The following is a 20,323-nucleotide window of genomic DNA, read 5'->3' on the forward strand; positions in this document are numbered from 1 at the left end:
AAGGGACATGTGAGGAAGAACTGCGTAATTTTTACTTCACGGCATTCCAGTATAAGACGGGCGAGATAGACTTTGTGGGTTACGGGGCGTTCCATATTGAGAGAGTAGGAGGAGTGTGGACGTGGATAAACTCCGTCACTAATCAGACAATTGCTCGTATGGAAGAAAGTGTTCCAGACTTTCCGATGGGTCGACGGTGGTGGCGGCTGGACCAACAGGTATGTGGCCAGAACCCAGGAGGCCGGCGATTACTCCTGCTCTCACCTTGCCTACCTGACCAGTTCACCTGTGATGACGCCACCTGTATACCCCTCCGACATCGCTGTGACCTCAGATACAACTGTGGTGACAACAGCGATGAAATAGAGTGTGAGTTAGTGCACTTCCCTCAAGACTACCAGAAGCACCTGCCACCCAGAGCCGTCAGTAGGGAGAAGAGTTTAGCGATAGTTCTCACCATAAACGTCGAGTATTTATCTCTCAAGACTATGGAGATGATCATGGAGATATCACATGAATTCAACTTATCCTGGATAGATAATAGACTGCTCTACCAACACCTGAAAGAGGATGATACCATGAACAGCCTACCAGCCGCCACCATGGAGCAGCTGTGGACGCCTCAGGTGAGCTTCGTCAACAGCAAGAACAACGAGCGCACCCTCATGGACGCCGACACCACCGTGGTAGTGCACCGCCGAGCTGGGGCCACCATAAGGGACCCCGCCACCCCCACTGAGGGTAAGTCTACACCTTTAACTACTTTACTCTTCCATCTTCTTAACAGTGATGAAGGCGAAGAAAAAATACCCCCGAATTTCACCAATGGTATTAAATAAATTCTCATCAGTTCTCGAAAGAAAGAATAGATGACCGTTGACGTTATAATGTTGTCACGACGCTTCAACAACTAAGGTCTTAAAGCGAGTAACAACATTATTCTTTACATGAGTTCATCAAGAGGCACTACCCACGTTACTCGAGCGCTTTTACATATTTAATCACTTCACACGGCTGAGTTTTCTGTGTCTTGTTTCACCTTCAAGAAATAATGCACCTTTAACCTTGTCTCTGGTCAGTTACACTGCATATGGCGTTAACTGAAGTGCTTGAGGGCAGGGGCAGTGAGGGAGGGCAGAGAGGGCAGGGGTAGGAATGAGGGTAGGGCAGTTAAGATGCCACTCTTCCATCCAGCTGTCATTATCATCTTCCTCCGCCAGTGGACGTCTTCTCAGGGGACACCAACGCCCTGAGCTCGAGGAGGAGGTACGGCACGGTGTTTATGTGTGACCTTGACCTCGTTCTCTACCCCTTCGACGTTCAAGAGTGTTTCATGCATCTCAGGATCATCTCGGCTTCCAAGTCCTTCCTCGAGTTTGACTCTATCTTGTCCTCCGTCAACTCCACTGCCAATAAGCTACTACTTGAGTACGAGGTAAGGCTATGGAACGCTCCCTCGCACCCACGCACTCAAAATCACTCTTCATCCACACTGGCATCCAACTTTAAGTGACCGTCGTTCCACCTAAACCTTTTGTCAACATAAAAATTACTAAACATTATGTGAAGCAGATCTTGTAGTTTAGGTTAACGAAGAGGAGTTATAAAGGTAATTTCTGGTGAGGGAGTCTACCATCGTTCTCTCCAATTCTCCTCTTTGTTTCTCTCACTGTCTCTCTCTCAGGTGGGTGAACTGTCCCTGGAGTATGGAGGGTCGGGGATATTTAGCGAGGTGAAGGTTCGAATCCCGCTGGCTAGGCGCTACGGCTACGCCATCCTCAACATCTACATCCCGACACTGGTGCTGCTCGTCGTCAACTACGTCACCCTCTACTTCAGGCCAGCCATCTTCGACACCAGGATGATGTCTGCCCTGACCGTCCAGCTGGTGATTGCTACCTTATTTTCACAGGTGGGTGAGAGGTTAACACAGGTGGGTGAGAGGTTAACACAGGTGGGTGAGAGGTTAAAACAGGTCGGTGAGAGGTTATCACAGGTGGGTGAGAGGTTAACACAGGTGGGTGAGAGGTTAACACAGGTGGGTGAAAGGTTATCACAGGTGGGTGAGAGGTTAACACAGGTGGGTGAGTGGTTAACACAGGTGGGTGAGAGGTTAACACAGGTGGGTGAGAGGTTAACACAGGTGGGTGAGAGGTTAACACAGGTGGGTGAGAGGTTAACGCAGGTGGGTGAGAGGTTAATACAGGATAGTTCTGAGATTAACAAGAATTCGGGGATATTTACACATGTAGACAGTAGATTTTTACACAGATACAACAGGTGTTTACAAAGGTGTCATTGTTTACACAGTTATATATAAGTACAAGAGTTGACTAACACGTGTGTGGGGAGACCATCTCGCCAGACTTCAACAGTGATCTACTTAACCTATCTCAACGTAAAGACGATTTTTAGATGCAATTCTTTGATGTTCAGAGACACACACACACACACACACACGCACTTTAACCCTGTCTGTATACATCATCAGGTCTCCGCCTCGCTGCCCAAGACCTCTTACTTCAAGATGGTGGACGTGTGGCTCATTTTCTGCATCGGTCTCACCTTCCTCACCATCATCTTCCATGTCTTGGTGGACTACATGGTGAACCAGACCAAGGTGACGGACATGGGACAACCTCGGATGAAGTTTGTTAAGGTGTCGGTAGTCCAGAGTGTTGGTGGTGTTGGTGGTGATGGTGGTGATGGTGGTGGTGGTGTTGGTGGTGATGGTGATGGAGGTGGCTTTCGTAGATCCAACAGAAATGGTGAACGGATGGTGATGGCAACCAGAGTTATAGTGGCAGGTGTGTTTATTGTATTCAACACTTGTTACTGGGCTTACATACGCGGGTAGTTGGGGAGTAAGTTAAGTAACCCGGATGTTTACCTTTACGATCCGGGTTATATAAAGGCTTAATTACCAAAAGCATTAGCCTGTCTCACTGACGTAAGTGGTTGTTTTGCTCCCAGACATTCACTTTGTTTAAACACTGACATAATGACTGTGTTCCTCGGCCCTACACCACTCTCTGTGACCCTGATAAAGACTTTTGTTATCATCACTGTCTCCTGAAGCTCCCCAGAGATGTATTGATTGATGTCATGAGCGTTAAATTTGCATGTAAGTTAAAATAATCGTAAATAATTGTAATTGGTGACAATGAATATGAGTTACGGAAGTTTGATGTAGCAAAGGCTGATGCAGTAATCTCTACATTACCTAACCTAACCTAACCTAACCTAACCTAACCTAACCTAACCTAACCCACTAAACATTGTCGGGTTTACTGGCCGGTACCCTAGGATATACTGTTATGGGCGGAAGCATTACTCGACTCGTTAATCCTACTTCTGGAGGATCTGTTGCTGGAGACTAACCCAGATAGGATAATAGGTCAGTAGTACACCCACACAGATCACTGCCCTCTGGTCCCTTAGTTCAATAAAGAGATTCGCGTCTCCATTCGGGTTTATTTCCAGACGTTTTTAAGGAAGGTTCAGCATTATTCCTCGTTAAGTATTTTTCCTACACCTTGGTTCTCCTTTTATTTACTATGTTGTATGTCACTTAATCTGTATAAGTGACTGTAAGTGGATGTGTTAGAGAGGTTATTGTCCCCGTCTCTCACGTCGGTGCAGTAGTTCACGCCTTCAGTAGTTTATGGGAAGGAAACTTACGACAATTGGAGTGTGTTGTCCAACGAAAAGATCCTCACAGATGTTGGTAGTTGTCGACCTACAAGAGTCTCCTTCAGATTGTGCTTATAGTCTCCACCATATACGGAACGTTTCCTGTCCTATATTGACTCTGGTGAACAGTTTATAGTGTCGTGTGAGGGAACTGGGTTGGCCAGTTACTGCGAAAGACTTGTACGAGCTGTAGCGGCCTTAAAATCGCTCCATATTTTTATCTTTAATAATTCAGATCCATTTGGTGAAATCTGGTGATATACTGTGAGTTTAATAATGGCGACTGGCAACCTGGAGTTCCCCGTTCTTACCTGTGGATCAACTGTATTTTGGCTGATTGGATTATTATTCTTCCTGTAATATTTATGGTGTTCAATGTTCAGGTATGTACAGTACATTGGTGAGTCGTGACATTTGTGCAGATAAAGTTACTGGGTGGCTAAGAGGCGTTGATTGGTGCTGTGTTAGCTTTTCACCAAGCTCGTTGACTGTGGTGAATGGGGCGCTGAGTATAACAAGCACCGCCGGGTCTGGTGACAAAGAGAATATAAAATATACAACAAAAAGTTTTGTTCATGTTTTTTCACTGTGAAAATCAACTGTTTGTCCAGAATCAACACTGGTTGATAAATCTATACTGACTTGACTAAGAGTGGATGAAAACATGAAACATAGCGGAACAGAAACTAATGCTTAGGGGAGACAGTCTACTAATTCCTAGTGTACGGGGCCCCTCTGTGTTGACTAACATTGTCTGCCGTTAGCTAAATAAATTATTAAATGTGGCGTCTCCGTGGTGAAAGGTTAAAATAGAGACTGTGTTAAGAGAAAGAATGTTTGGGGAGGAGACAACTGGGATAAGGTGTTGCGTGACACCTGCGAATTTTGTATGCCCAGGTACGACTAAAGCCAGTCTACAGCAAATGGACCAGTTTAAAGAAGCCAGGAAACAAGGGAAACACGTGACGTTCAGTCATAACACCCTTCTTGTGAGGGATCGGACAAGTGGACACCCGCCCACTCACTCACCCGCTGTACCAACCCCCCCCCCAAGCCCCGCGAGAACCCCCTCCCTACTGAGGGGGAACCAGCCACTGTCGCTATCACCAGAGGAGTTTCCCCCCCTGCCGGCCAACTCGAGTACTACACGTCTCAACCTCAACAGTACCGGTCATCCTAATTCTGTTGGTTGTAGCACTTGTGAGTACGTTACCCCCCACTATTACAATTTTCACAGACCTTCCTTTTTCACACCTCAGTGACCCTGAGTGTTTACTGCTCCTTAATCAGTATCAATGTTCCCACAATGATGATGCTAGTGTCATTCCCTTAGATGCACTAGATCGTATGTGTTACACCCCATTTACCCATGATGTCGACACAACTCTCCCTCATATCGATCCTGATGCCTTTCTACAAAACTCACTGGGTTACACCAACCCCAACTGTAACTATTACTTTCCTGACTCCCGAGTTTAGTTCTAGTCTCCTACTACCTCATTCCTTCTCCTTGATGAGCCATAACATCAGCAGTATTCCCCTTCATCTAGATACCTTTTTAGATCAGTGTTTATCTTCTATTGCCCACAAATTTGATGTACTTGGGTTCTGTGAGACCAAACTCATAAACGATATTGAACATTTGTATAACATTCCTAATTATAATAGACACTGCGTCAACACGTCACGACACAGTGATGGTGTCGCCCTATAAGTTGATATCAAGTATAACATTTCTGTAAGAGATAATTTAAAGGTTCAGGAGGAGTACATGGAGAGTGTTTTCATTGAATTACGTAACGACACACGAAATATCCTAGTAGGAGTAATCTCCAGAAGACCCCACACTAATGTAAGGAACTTTCTTGATAAATTTTCGAAGCTTATCACTATCATAAGTTCAGAGAGGAAACATTGCTACATTACAGGAGATTTCAACCTTGATCTATTAAAATCAGAAACCGACACCTCGGTATTAGACCTTCTTGCTACCTGTCATTCTCAGCTCTTCTTCAACACTATAACCAAACCCACTAGAGTAACTGCCACCTCTGTCACGGTGATAGATCATATCTGGACTAACAACACTCCTAACAACCTTGCAAGTGGAATTATTTATAACAATATCTCAGATCACTTCCCAGTTTTTGCCAGGTATAAAACAGCCACAAGACCTGAAAGGTCTAGTAGAGTCTCAATACAATACAGAGACTACTGCACCGACAACATGCTCCTTTTTTAAAATATCCTAATGAATGCAAACTGGGATCTTGTCTATGCCTCCGACAACCCTAACGTGAACAGTTGCAACTTCTCTTGCATCTTCAATGCTTGCTTTGATAAATGCTTCCCGCTCAAGACTAAGTCAGTGAAAACTGCATCCATTTCCAAACCCCATAACACAAGCGAAATTAAGATAATGATAAAAAAACTCCCACAAATTCCAAAGGAAATTTGCAAAAGACCCATAACTTTCGGTGATGCTTACCGAAGTATCAAAAATAGAGTAACTCAAGCAGTTAGAAATGCCAGACGTAGCTATTATACAAATAAGCTCCAGTCAGCATCAGGCGACAGTAAGAAAACCTGGAATGTCATAAATTATATTCAGAACAGGAACACTCAGCCTTCGGCCCCCCACTCAGCTTTTATGATAAATGATTCAGTTGTAACGAAAACCTCCCGAATTGCCAACCACTTCAATGAACATTTTATTAATGTTGGCAAAAATCTTGCAGAGAGCATCCCTGATCACCATGAGGAATTTAGAGCCTACCTGCAAAACAGACAGCAAAATGAGCTGTTCTTATCCCCTGTCACAGCAGATGAAGTACTGGCCATCATAAAAATGTCCCAAGATGCAGCAGCAGGCGAAGACAATATACCAATGAGCATCATTAAGAAAGTGGCCCACTTATTACTACCTGTTCTCCAACACATTTGTAACTCCTCCTTCACTTGTGGTGTCTTTCCGGATACACTAAAAATTGCTAAAGTTCACCCAGCATATAAAAAATCTTGGGACAAAGGTCTCTTCAAGAATTACCGCCCCATATCAGTTCTCCCAGCCTTTAGTAAGATACTGAAAAAGCTAGCATGTAGTAGACTCAATTCCTTCTGCAATGCCAATAACATCTTTACTGACTCCCAGTTTGGATTTAGAGCTAGAAGGTCGAGTGAGAGTGCTCTGCTATCCTTTACTAATGACATCTTAAATTCCTTTGATGACAGTCAGTTCACAGTCGGTATATTCTTGGACCTCTCTAAAGCCTTCGATACTGTCGACCATATCGTCCTCCTTTTAAAGCTTGAACATTACGGCGTTAGGGGCCTGTCCCACAATTGGTTTACCTCATATCTGTCCAACAGGATGCAGTATGTCTGCTAATATAATCACCAATCTGACTCCTCGCCAATCTTGTATGGCGTCCCCCATGGTTCCACTCTCTGTCCAGTACTGTTTTTGTTGTACAAAAACGACATAGTCCACGCCAGCACACTCATAAAATACAACTTAATTGCAGACGATAGTAATTTCTATGCCAGCAACTCAGACCTCCATTCGTTGATGAGAACTATGAACACTGAATTGACTAAAGTAAGGACCTGGGAAATACGTAATAAACTGACCTTAAACCTTGAGAAAATCCACTACACGATCTTTCACAGAAGGAAAAACCGACCCCCAGACTTGGACCCCCTGTACCTTGGTAATACAGTCCTCAAATGCGAACAAAATACTAAATTCCTCGGAGTTATTGTTGATGAGAAACTTGACTGGAGAAACTACACACAGGACATTCACAGTTAAGTCAATAAACAGTGCGGTATCATGTATCACACTCGACAGTCACTCACTCTCCCAGCAATGAAAGAAATATATCATGATCTTGTTTACCAACACCTGATACACTGTCACACACTATGGGGGGAGGCCTCTGGCTCTTCAAAAACATCAATCTCTGGTTACTGCACAAAAGAGAGTTGTACGAACAATGACCTACTTGAAAAAAAAACAGATCACACAAACGAAAAATTTGCTATATTGAAAATGTTAAAATTCGAAGATATTAACACCTACTGCTGTGCCCTCTTTTTTTACAAATCTATCAATCACTTGCTTGACAATAATTATTTCCAGTTCCGGAATAATTAGAGATACAACTTAAGACACCCAGAGCTACTAAGACCACCCCCCCAGGCGCTCCTCTCAGTCCCAGACCTCCATAAAATATCACGGTGTGAAGGTGTGGAACAACTTACCCCCACCCATCCCAGCAAAGACTACGCCCCCTTTCCTTTAAATCATCTCTTAAAAAATATCTATTGTCGAAGTATTAATATTTCTTGTAACACTTACTATATTTACAGTACCTGCTTTTATTGTACCATCAAAACCGTTTTATCGGAAATTATCATGTAAATAGATAAGTAATTACCATTGCAATAAACATAATTGCCAACTAGACATAATCCTGACAGCTCTGTCCTCTTGTTCAACCTTATTACTGTACAACCCATGTGTACTGCTCCCCCATTATACTTATGTTTTTCAATTCCACTGTAATTTATATGTATATATAAATAAATAAAAAAAACTAAACAAAATAAATCAATAAATAAAATAAATAAATATTGAAGTGATAACCGTGGTAACATTATGAGATGTTCTTATTACCATCATGCTATTGTACTATTCCAGATGATCCTAAATGTTACATAATACTTCCTTGAGATAAATGTATAGTATATATCAGGTGCCTCAAAGAGAGCTCAGGTTCTCAACTGGCGCAGCCATGTTAATATTGTTATTATTATCCAGTCTGTATCTGTGTTTTTCTGGCTAAGTAAACTGCTTCAATTCAATTCAATTCAAGAACGACGCACCTGAAGCGAACTTGTATGAGAAACTGTTATAGTGAACTGCATTATCTTGTGTCTTTTTCTTGGATATTCCTGTAGCCAATTCAACAAGATCCATAAATAACGAAAGTTGGACCTTAAGAAGACAATAATCAACAGCCCCATTCATCTTTAACCCGACCTGGGAGCAATGTTGACCAGGATGTATCAGACCATCCAGACGTGTTGGCTCCCTCATCCAGCCTCCAGGTGCTACACCAACCGTGTACCACACAGTGTTTACTCCATTTGTTTGTTTGTTGTAATTCACACTTGCTTATCCAGGCGATGTCTCAGGCGTTTTTTGGAGCAGGAAGGTAAGTTTAGAGACACTAGTGACCAACTGTAATGGTCACTTAACTTTACAGTTGGGGAAGTGAAGGCTGTTGACTGCAGTGCCGGTCACGCTGCTATACTTCTCGTGGCTGCCAGAAGCACTGTTCATCACATAACGGGAGTGTTCACTACCCCAACACGGGTTACAGATAACAACTGAACAGCCCTTGTGGATCTCTCCTTACAGTGGGTGAACAGTTCACGTCCTTGTTGTGGAGACTTAAGGCTGGCCGGGGTGTGGAGGGTCTCCCCCTCCCGTCCCCACAATTCCTTGTCAAAGTGTAATTTTTCCCTCAGTGGATATTCTGATATATTGGTTCATTATGTGGCCTCTGAGCTTATATATGCCCTCTGGTTTCTGATGGCCCGGGCGGCCCCAGGTGCCTCATCTAATTTAACACCTCAACCTCCACACTTTAAACAGTTGCTGCACCTCACTACTTTGAAACGCTGGAACCTCGTTTAGAAGAGTTACCCCCAGCAGTAACCTCCTGAGGGCGAAGTGAGCTTCACACAAGACGAGACGCGGCATCAAAAGACCCATGTAGTGAACCTCCCACCCTCTCCCCCAGGTGACCACACGGTATGAAAGGGAGGAATTCACACGTTTGTTTGCCCTCATCCTTGTCTCGGGATCTTTGGACACCATGCACCAAGACTCTACAAAGCGATTTTGTTTTATCCAAAGACACAAACTTTGGGGCGACTTATATATCTGTGGTTTACTTTACGGTAATTTCTCTTCAGTTAGCTATACAGTATATCCTAGAGGCTTGTGGTTCACACCTTTCCTGCAGGTGAGTCTTGTGTTACTCATAGTTGTCAGATCATTCTGTCTATCCTACGAGATCGAATATATAGAATTATGAAAACGGAGCTGGTGGTAATATGTTAACTACTGGCCAAAGACTGTCGAGTGCTTCTTGTTCAGTCAGACAATTTTTTTTTTTGAATATCAACGTAAAGATAAAAGGTTTGTCATTATCTGCGGTATTTTTAGTGCAATGAATAAATAAACCCTTATTTTATGTTATGAAATGCAGCCGGCGAGCTTTGCTGTCACCTGGAAACACCTGTTATAAATGAATTACCGGGAAATTTGTTTAAATCTTAATGCCTAACTATCTCAGCCTCACTCGGTGTTGTGTTCATCGTGTCAGTGATCATTAGTTCAGTCTTCTCACAGGACTGTACTAGTATCTCCCACGAGTATCATTGTGTAAGAGTCATATTAAACCTTTTGTGCGACACGTTATATTTTGTTGGCCTCAGCTCCCCCCAAGACCGTAAATCTGGAGGTTGTCACACGGAGGTGGGGAAATTTATGAGCTGTTCTAAACTGCTAAACATTTATAAGCCAGCTGGCCTGACACCGTGGCGGCCTGAAAACACACACACACACACACACACACACACCCACACACACACCCCCCCCACACACACACCAACCCTGACCCACACTGTTGGCTGGTAACTCTTGCTCCACCAACATGGCATTTTCAATTGGCATAACTGGCATATATACCTGTTCTCTGGAGGTGTATCGGAACTACCTCTTCATCGTGCTAACCTCTACCACACACACCAACACTTATCTATGCAAAGAAAAATCTAATCCAATCCACTGCTGCAATAATCGTAACTGGCACACCAATCATGACTAATTGACTATTCTCTTTCATTTACAATATCTTTTTTTTTAATAAGAACTTAAGAAAATTCTCTCTCCTTCCTATCACCTTGTTTTACCTTTCTTAATTACAGTCTAGCACAGCTCTATACATGGCACTCACTGGCACTATACATGACACTCACTGGCATTATACATGACACTAACTGGCACTATACATGGCACTCAACCTGATGCCACGGCCGTAACTCATTATATCAACAGTGCCACACGGCTCTCTGACCTTACTAGACACAACAGACGCTCCTCCTCCTACCATTCCCCTTCCTCTTATTCCTTCTACCAACCTTCCTTCCCTCATCATCTCTCTCTAACTCTCCTCCTCTACATGTCTACAGTCCTCCCTGTAGTCGCTGTAATTGAATATCAAACTTCACCAAGAAGACCACCATCTATTTTCAACCCAGGACCTGTGACGTCACTTTAATGCTAGTACTACATGCGACAATGACGTCATAACGCCCCCCGAGGTCAATGACTTAACTCCCCCTATCCCCCCTCCACCCCCCTTCCACCCACCTCCCCTCCTCCACCCCCCTCCCCACCCGGTTCTAAGTTAATAGTTTGAAGGTGTGGTGATGGTGATGGTGGTGGGGGTAGTGGTGATGCAGTGGTGATGTGGAAGTGGTGGTGATGGTGGTGATAGTGGGGGTAGTGGTAGTTGCGTTTTTGATGATGATGATGATGATGATGATGATGATTTACTAAATTTTAAGATATTTTAGCTGAACATACAATATAAGAAACTAGCATGCATGTATATTACCAGGATACATCATGTGTTAGGTGGATAAATCATGTGTTAGGTGGATACATCATGTGTTAGGTGGATAAATCATGTGTTAGGTGGATACATCATGTGTTAGGTGGATACATCATGTGTTAGGTGGATACATCATGTGTTAGCAGAATACATAAGGCTGCAGGTAAAATTTCCTGTTTGTAACCTTATGGTTGTCAACAGTACGCCGCTTGCTACAGGACCCGTGAGGGGGAAATCCCGGAAATTGGTGTAGTGTTTAGCTGTTCCTGTGTGTGTGTGTGTGTGTGTGTGTGTGTGTGTGTGTGTGTGTGTTTTTGTGTGTGTGTGTGTGTATTTTGTGTGTGTGTGTGTGTGTCCAAGTAACCAGTTCACATGTACACAGTACTTTCATATATACACAAATGTTCACATGTACACATTCTCAAGTGTCACACTGAGACTGTCATGTGTCTCGCTGAGACTGTCATGTGGCTGATGTGTCACACTGAGACTGTCATGTGTCACACTGTATGTGTCACACTGTATGTGTCACACTGGACTGTCATGTGTCTCCTGAGACTATCATGTGTCACTGAGACTATATGTGTCACACTGAGACTATGTGTCACACTGGGACTGTCATGTGTCTCGCTGAGACTATCATGTGTCACACTGAGACTATGTGTCACACTGAGACTATGTGTCACGCTGAAACTGTCATGTGTCACACTGAGACTATGTGTCACACTGGACTATGTGTCGCTAGAAACTGTCATGTGTCACACTGAGACTATGTGTCACACTGAGACTATATGTCACACTGAGACTGTGTGTGACGACATGCAGTCGCCACCACCACCCCCGCGTCTCACATGCTTATAAATGTATGATGTCTGGAGCCCATCACTCATGGAGTGTGTGTGTGTGTGTGTGTGTGTGTGTCAATAGTGCTTCATATTACCATCACGGACAATCATCACTGCACCAATAAAGTGAAATATTGGCCAGTTAAACGTCATTATTATCACCACATCATCATCATCATCATCATCATCATCATCATCATCATCATCACACCAACCAACATCATTATCACACAAATACAGCTACAATGCTACACCAAGATAACATTATTATTGAAATGAATTATATAAATATACCTGCCTATGCTTAGATGACCATACCGTTAATTAACCTCACATGAATCTAACTATAAATAGATCCTTCAGGACATACCTGTTCTTACCTTCACGTTCATAGCTCAACCTGAGGGTAATTAACCTCGTAAGGTAATTTGCACTTAACTGTTTATGGCTTAAAATACCCCTTTGTATGTCTCGACAAATGTGAACTGACGTGCACTCATGCCAAAGAAGTATCTACACGGAGGGCTTGGAAAAATTTCAAAATGAACACTACGACTCCTGTTGTCTCGGTAAGTTTGTTAAAATTCTTCGTCATTTATATCATATTGTCTCATAGAAAATCGTTTAATATACTTTTTGGAGTGAGTGTAATATCAGGCATTTGCAAGTCGCTGTACCTGAGCGTGGGTGGTATTGCCTGGGGCTGCGTGCGAGTATTCTGGGAAAGCATCGACCAGCATTGGCGGTGTGACTCAGGGCCACCGCAACACACACCACGATGGGAGATGATCACACTCAGGAAAGGTGAACAGGTGTATCATAAAAAATAAAATAAAATTACAGTGAAAACCTCCAATTAACGGACTATATGGAGAGAAAAATCCATTATATCGAACTTCTTTACACACGAAACCTCCAATTAACGGACTATATCTGTTATCTGTCCGTTATATACTTCTCATCCATTTATTTACTTTCTACACATTTAACAATATCTTTCTACCTTCTCCCCCTTTCTTCTCCTCCTCTTCTTGTCTTATCCCAGTCTTAACTACACGAAATGAAACTCAACAGCAAAAGACGAAGATGAAACAAGATCAATTTATCCTCAACTTTTCATAATTAAAAGGATTAGTTGGTTTAGGACTTACATACAGATTAAATAATTCCTAACTTTTCCTTTGGCTAAATTATTTACTCAGGTAACCTCCGTGTTCGTGCTGTCTTAATTATCCTCTTCCTTCTTATATTAAATTTTTACCTTATTTGCTTCTTGTGAACTGTTTTGCGTATTTTTTTAACCGAAAGACCATTTATGATTGAGTAACATGATAGGTTTAATGTATTTTATTAGTAACAGGTTAAGTTTAATGTATTTTGTTAGTAGCAGGTTAGGTTTAATGTATTTGATGAGTAACATGATAGGTTTAATGTATTTCATTAGTAACAGGTTAGGTTTAATGTATTTGATGAATAAAATGAAAAGTTTAATGTATTTGATGATTAACATGATAGGTTTAATGTATTTGATGAGTAACACGATAGGTTTAATGTATTCGATGAATAACATAAGTTTAAGGTGAATAACATGTTAGGTTTAAGATGAGTAACATGATAGGTTTAATTATCTGAGCTAACAGGAGTACATGTTAGTATAGCATTAAACCTCTGATAATCTCCCATGTTATAAGGACCACCATCACCTGCTTAATACTGAGGTCAGGTTAAAAAGCTGGGATTACGGTAAACCCTCTCAATAACGGACCTCTCAATAAAGTAATGGACACAGTAAACCATCTCAATAACGGAATTCTCAATAAAGCAATGGACACAGTAAACCATCTCAATAACGGACCTCTCAATAAAGTAATGGACACAGTAAACCCTCTCAATAACGGACTTCTCAGTAAAGTAACGGACACAGTAAACCCTCTCAATAACAAACATCTCATTACTGGATATTCTCATAAACAGTTATCCTTCCAATACTGAACAGGGTTTTCCAAGAATTAGTCCGGTGTGTTAATATGCAAATTATGCTAACGATACGACAGGTGGGTTAAGGAAATCCTTAAATGTAATTACGATGTTAATTTTCCTCTTTTAGTGTTAATGTTTTGTCTCTAGTCTACTGGCACGAGTTGAAGGGCAAAATAAGTTAATGGTAATGTGTCGGTGTGTGTGTGTGTGTGTGTGTGTGTGTGTGTGTGTATATGAGTGTGTGTGTGTGTGTGTGGGGGGGGTATGAGTGTGTGTGTGTGTGTGTATATGAGTGTGTGTGTGTATATGGTGTGTGTGTGTGTGTGTATTTGTGTGTGTGTGTGTATATGGTGTGTGTGTGTGTGTATTTGTGGTTGTGTGTATAACTTCCCGGAATCCAATACCAAAGAAGAAAAAAATAATAATTAAAATATCAGCAAATAGTGAACCTTCAACAAGCATTAGTATAAGCTGATGGTAATTATAATAAATCCGAAGTTATTAAAAATGTTCCAATCCCTCTAAGGCCGTCTCGATCCTCCTTTCATAAACAAGACAACAATGATTCTTTTACACAAACATTAATAACCTTTTATGAATTATCCTCAAAACTTTTAATCTGAAACTTTGAATATAGAAAAAAACCGTTTCATATTCAGAAGTGAAATAGGTCAGAGTTCACATCATTATGACAATTAACTGGGATACGTTTTCTCAGGTAATGATAAAGGTAAATGCAAGAGCAGCAATACAGGAACTTTTATTCCCCATAGTAGTGTTTTAAGCTCAGGTTAAGAGGTGCGCATATTGGTGTACCATTATTGATTGTGTCTGTAGTGTTGGAGGGAATATAAGTGTCTAAATTGTACAGTGTGTCTCATTCACCCCGTTCACAGACGCTATCCTTCCACGGGTCACGGACAATTCATTTTGTTAGTAAATTTAAGTGTTCTTGTGCTGGTTCGGGTTTTTTCTCCAAGGGGCGCTTCCACTGCCATTTCCATCTAATAATTAATAAACCCCAAGTCAAGTGAGGAATTAAAGTTCCAGTAATTCCGACCGGTTACATATATATATATAAACAGGCTCACACGTTAACACATATATAAACATACACACGTAGCACTTATACACACATACATACAGGTAACACAAATATAAATACATACACACGTAACACTTATACACACATACATACAGGTAACACACACATACACACACGTAACACAAATAACTTGAAAAGATGATGTTTTCGCTGACTTTTGTCCCGATGGCAAATAAAAATAATTTTTAATAATAATATGAATATAAACAAGTAAAAACAATTATGATAGGGCATCCATCACCAAAAACTGTCTTCATATTGTTTATCTTTAATTGAAAACTGTCGAAAATTTCAGACAATATGTATTTTTACCGAGTGCATGTTTCACAACCAGATAAGGGGACAGTTCTGAGTGCAGCTTGTTCACTATTACACGGACGGTACATAGACTTGTTCACTATTACACGGACGGTACATAGACTTGTTCACTATTACACGGACGGTACATAGTCTTGTTCACTATTACACGGACGGTACATAGTCTTGTTCACTATTACACGGACGGTACATAGACTTGTTCACTATTACACGGACGGTGATGATGTTCACTTGGTTACACGGACGGTACATAGACGTGTTTCTGTATTACACGGACGGTACATAGATTCTGTTCACTATTACACGGGATTTGCGTTATTAGACTTGTTCACTATTACACGGACGGTACATAGACGTAGTTCACTATTACACGGACGGTACATAGACGTGTTCACTATTACATGGACGGGTACATAGACTTGTTCACTATTACACGGACGGTACATAGACGTGTTCACTATTACACGGACGGTACATAGACGTGTTCACTATTACACGGACGGTACATAGACTCTGTTCACTATTACACGGACGGGTACATAGATGTTCACTATTACACGACGGTAACATAGACGTGTTCACTATTACACGGACGGTACATAGACTTGTTCACTATTACACGGACGGCGATAGACGTGTTCACTATTACACGGATTTGGCACATAGACTTGTTCACTATTACACACGGACGGGTACATAGATTCTGTTCACTATTACACGGATCTACATAGATCTGGTTCACTATTACACGGACGGGTAAGCATAGACTTGTTCACTATTACATGGACGGTACATAGATTCTTGTTCACTATTACACGGACGGTACATAGACTTGTTCACTATTACACGGACGGTACATAGACTATTACACGGACGGTACATAGACTTGTTCACTATTACACGGACGGTACATAGACGTGTTCACTATTATACGGACGGTACATAGACTTGTTCACTATTATACGGACGGTACATAGACGTGTTCACTATTATACGGACGGTACATAGATGTGTTCACTATTACACGGACGGTACATAGACTTGTTCACTATTACACGGACGGTACATAGACTTGTTCACTATTACACGGACGGTACATAGTCTTGTTCACTATTACACGGACGGTACATAGACGTGTTCACTATTACACGGACGGTACATAGACTTGTTCACTATTACACGGACGGTACATAGACTTGTTCACTATTACACGGACGGTACATAGACGTGTTCACTATTATACGGACGGTACATAGACTTGTTCACTATTATACGGACGGTACATAGACGTGTTCACTATTATACGGACGGTACATAGATGTGTTCACTATTACACGGACGGTACATAGACTTGTTCACTATTACACGGACGGTACATAGACTTGTTCACTATTACACGGACGGGACGGTACATAGACTTGTTCACTATTACACGGACGGTACATAGACTTGTTCACTATTACACGGACGGTACATAGACGTGTTCACTATTATACGGACGGTACATAGACTTGTTCACTATTATACGGACGGTACATAGACGTGTTCACTATTATACGGACGGTACATAGATGTGTTCACTATTACACGGACGGTACATAGACTTGTTCACTATTACACGGACGGTACATAGACTTGTTCACTATTACACGGACGGTACATAGACTTGTTCACTATTACACGGACGGTACATAGACGTGTTCACTATTACACGGACGGTACATAGACGTGTTCACTATTACACGGACGGTATTTGTTCACTATTTCATGGACAGGGATCATCATAATGGGTTTTCCACATTTACAGAGATTTCCCCTTAAATTATTTCACTTGTTAATTCTCCAGTGATCCATTACGTGTTCAGGAAGGCTTGCATCTTCCCCTGACACGGCATTCATTAGCAGTGACCTACCTGTATCTGTAACCTATACCTGTAACCTGTACCTGTAACCTGTACCTATACCTGTGCCTGTACCTATGACCTGTACCTCTACCTGTAACCTGTGCCTCTAACATGTACCTCTACCTGTAACCTGTACCTCTACCTGTGACCTGTATCTCTACCTTTACCTGTGACCTGTAACTTGTACCTGTACCTGTAACCTGTACCTCTACCTATACCTGTACCAATACCTGTGACCTGGACCTGTAACCTGTATCTCTACCTATAACCTGTATCTGTAACCTATACCTATACCTGTGCCTGTGACCTGTACCTGTTACCTATACCTATACCTGTGACCTGTACCTCTACCTGTAACCTGCGCATTTAACCTGTACCTCTACTTGTAACCTGTACCTCTACCTGTAACCTGTAACCTGTACCTTTACCTGTACCTGTAACCTGTACCTGTACCAGTAACCTGTACCTCTACCTGTAACCTGCACCTCTACCTGTAACCTGTACCTGTACCTGTAACCTGTATCTCTACCTGTAACCTGTACCTGTAACCTTCACCCCCACCGGTCCGTAACCTGCACCTCTACCTGTAACCTGGCTTTAATGAACCCCTTTTGGCCATATTCGGAGTTCATTATTTTGAAGGAGTGAATTATTTCTACAAGGTCATGACTAACACGTGACTAAAAATACAGATAATAAACTACAAAATTTGGACGAGTCTGTAATATAACCTTCATGACTTTGGTTTTTTTTTTATAATAACAGAGAAATAAAATGAAAACAAAGATAATCTCTCATGTTTTGTTTTATGTTGTAGGAGGAGAAATAACTCGTGTCGATCTGTTTTGTAGGTCTCTGCATTTCTCTCTCAGTTTATGGAAGCTGATTAACAACCACCGATGGACTTGCTCTAAAGGTCATGCATGTTATGGACTGGATTGCAACATGTATTTTGTTTTGTCCCCTGATTGACCTTCACTTGCCATCACATCAAAGGTCATCCAGGTTACTCTTCAAGGGCATTCACTTTCCATTTAGTGTGAGGGAGATGATCGTCAACTAGGGTCTTACAGCTCGCGTTCTCAGTAAACATCGTTGGTTACACACACACACACACACACACACCTATGACCTTCGTGAAATCTCGTGCTCCTTGTCACGTACCAACCGGGTGGACTACGACCCTCATGACCTCTGTAAACTCACAGGTAAAATTTCAAGGTGAGACTAAGGTGTATATTGCACGTCAATAGTACCTCACGGGTTGGCAGGAGGCATGATATAGTACACTGGATCTCTATGATTACTGGGCGACTTTGGCACAGTGGTAGAAAATCAGTGTAAAGGAAGGAAGGAAGGAAGGAAGGAAGGAAGGAAGGAAGGACGGTGGAGGGGAAGAAAGAAAAATTCTCAACACACAATGACCCTCTACCTTGTGTTTGACAATATAATTATACCCCAAGATGCTGTTAAACTAAGATTATATTTCGTCACGAGTAATTAATTTCCAGATGTAAAAATTACTGTCATTCTTATCCAGTTTTATTATATTCTTCGAACGTGTGTATGTGTGTGTGTGTATGTGTGTGTGTGTGTGTGTGTGTATGTGTGTGTGTGTGTGTCTGTGTGTGTGTGTGTGTGTGTGTGACGCTGGATACATTTGACACCTAACCCATATACTGTTTGTTCATTCTATTATAGTTTTCATATTATTATCTTCTCTCTTATTTACCTCCGGCTTTTATCATCACATTCGCTTTCCTCCCCTTTCTTACAGGTTCTCTAAGTACCATTTAATTTCATCCAATTTTTTTTTCTTCCTCATTCTCTTAAGTTTTCGCGTCATTGACCTCATGACTGGGACAAGGCTCGACCCACATTCAGCCGCTCGGTTCACCATAGTTGGCATCACCGAGTTTTGTGGAGTTTGTACTTGAAATTAACTATAGTGAATCCTCTATATAACGGGATCGCTGACCTTCAAGCCACAAATACTGATGTTGAGTTGTTGTCTCTGTGCTCGGGGAGTTAACACGAGAGTTTCCTGTGTTTATGTTTGTTTTTCTCGGATTGCAGCTGTTAACGATATAAGGTACACACACAGACACACACACCACACCACACTACACCACACCACACCACACCACACCACACCACACCACACCACACACCACACCACACACCACACACACACACACACACCACACTACACACACACACCACTTTCTTGTCAATGTTAATATATTAGGCAACAAGACCACCGCCACTAGTTAAAGCCAGTAATTAATGACTATCCCTAAATCCTGAATCCAAACTCAGACTCAAACTCATCAGCACCTGACTTGGAGAATGAATTACCCGTCAGAATTATAAGGACGTTATAATTACCGCTTGGTGTGTTTAAGTGAAGCAGCACACTGAGGGATAATCACCAGGGGGGCAGTACTGTACATAACTTACAACTGATCGTTCACCTCAACACTCGCCCTTCAGGATGTGTCGTGTTACCTGTGTTCCCCCTCTTAATGTCTCGGTTTAACATGTGTTCCCTAATGCGACTGTTCCCTGTGTTTCTCGCTGTATCTATGTCCCCTGCCACTGTCTCTGTTCCCCCCTTGCCCCCCCCTGCCTGTCACCCTGCCCCTGCCCCACCTCTGCTGCCTCTGTCACCCTCAACTGTCCCCTGCCTCCCTCCACTGCCCCGTCACTGCCTCTCTCCACCAAAGTACACGTGAGTCAGGTCTGTTGTGATGGTAAAGCTGAAGGCGTCTGTGGTATGGATGGGAT

This window comes from Homarus americanus, unplaced genomic scaffold, assembly GCF_018991925.1.
Source record: "Homarus americanus isolate GMGI-L3 unplaced genomic scaffold, GMGI_Hamer_2.0 scaffold42818, whole genome shotgun sequence".
In the NCBI taxonomy this organism is placed as follows: domain Eukaryota; kingdom Metazoa; phylum Arthropoda; class Malacostraca; order Decapoda; family Nephropidae; genus Homarus; species Homarus americanus.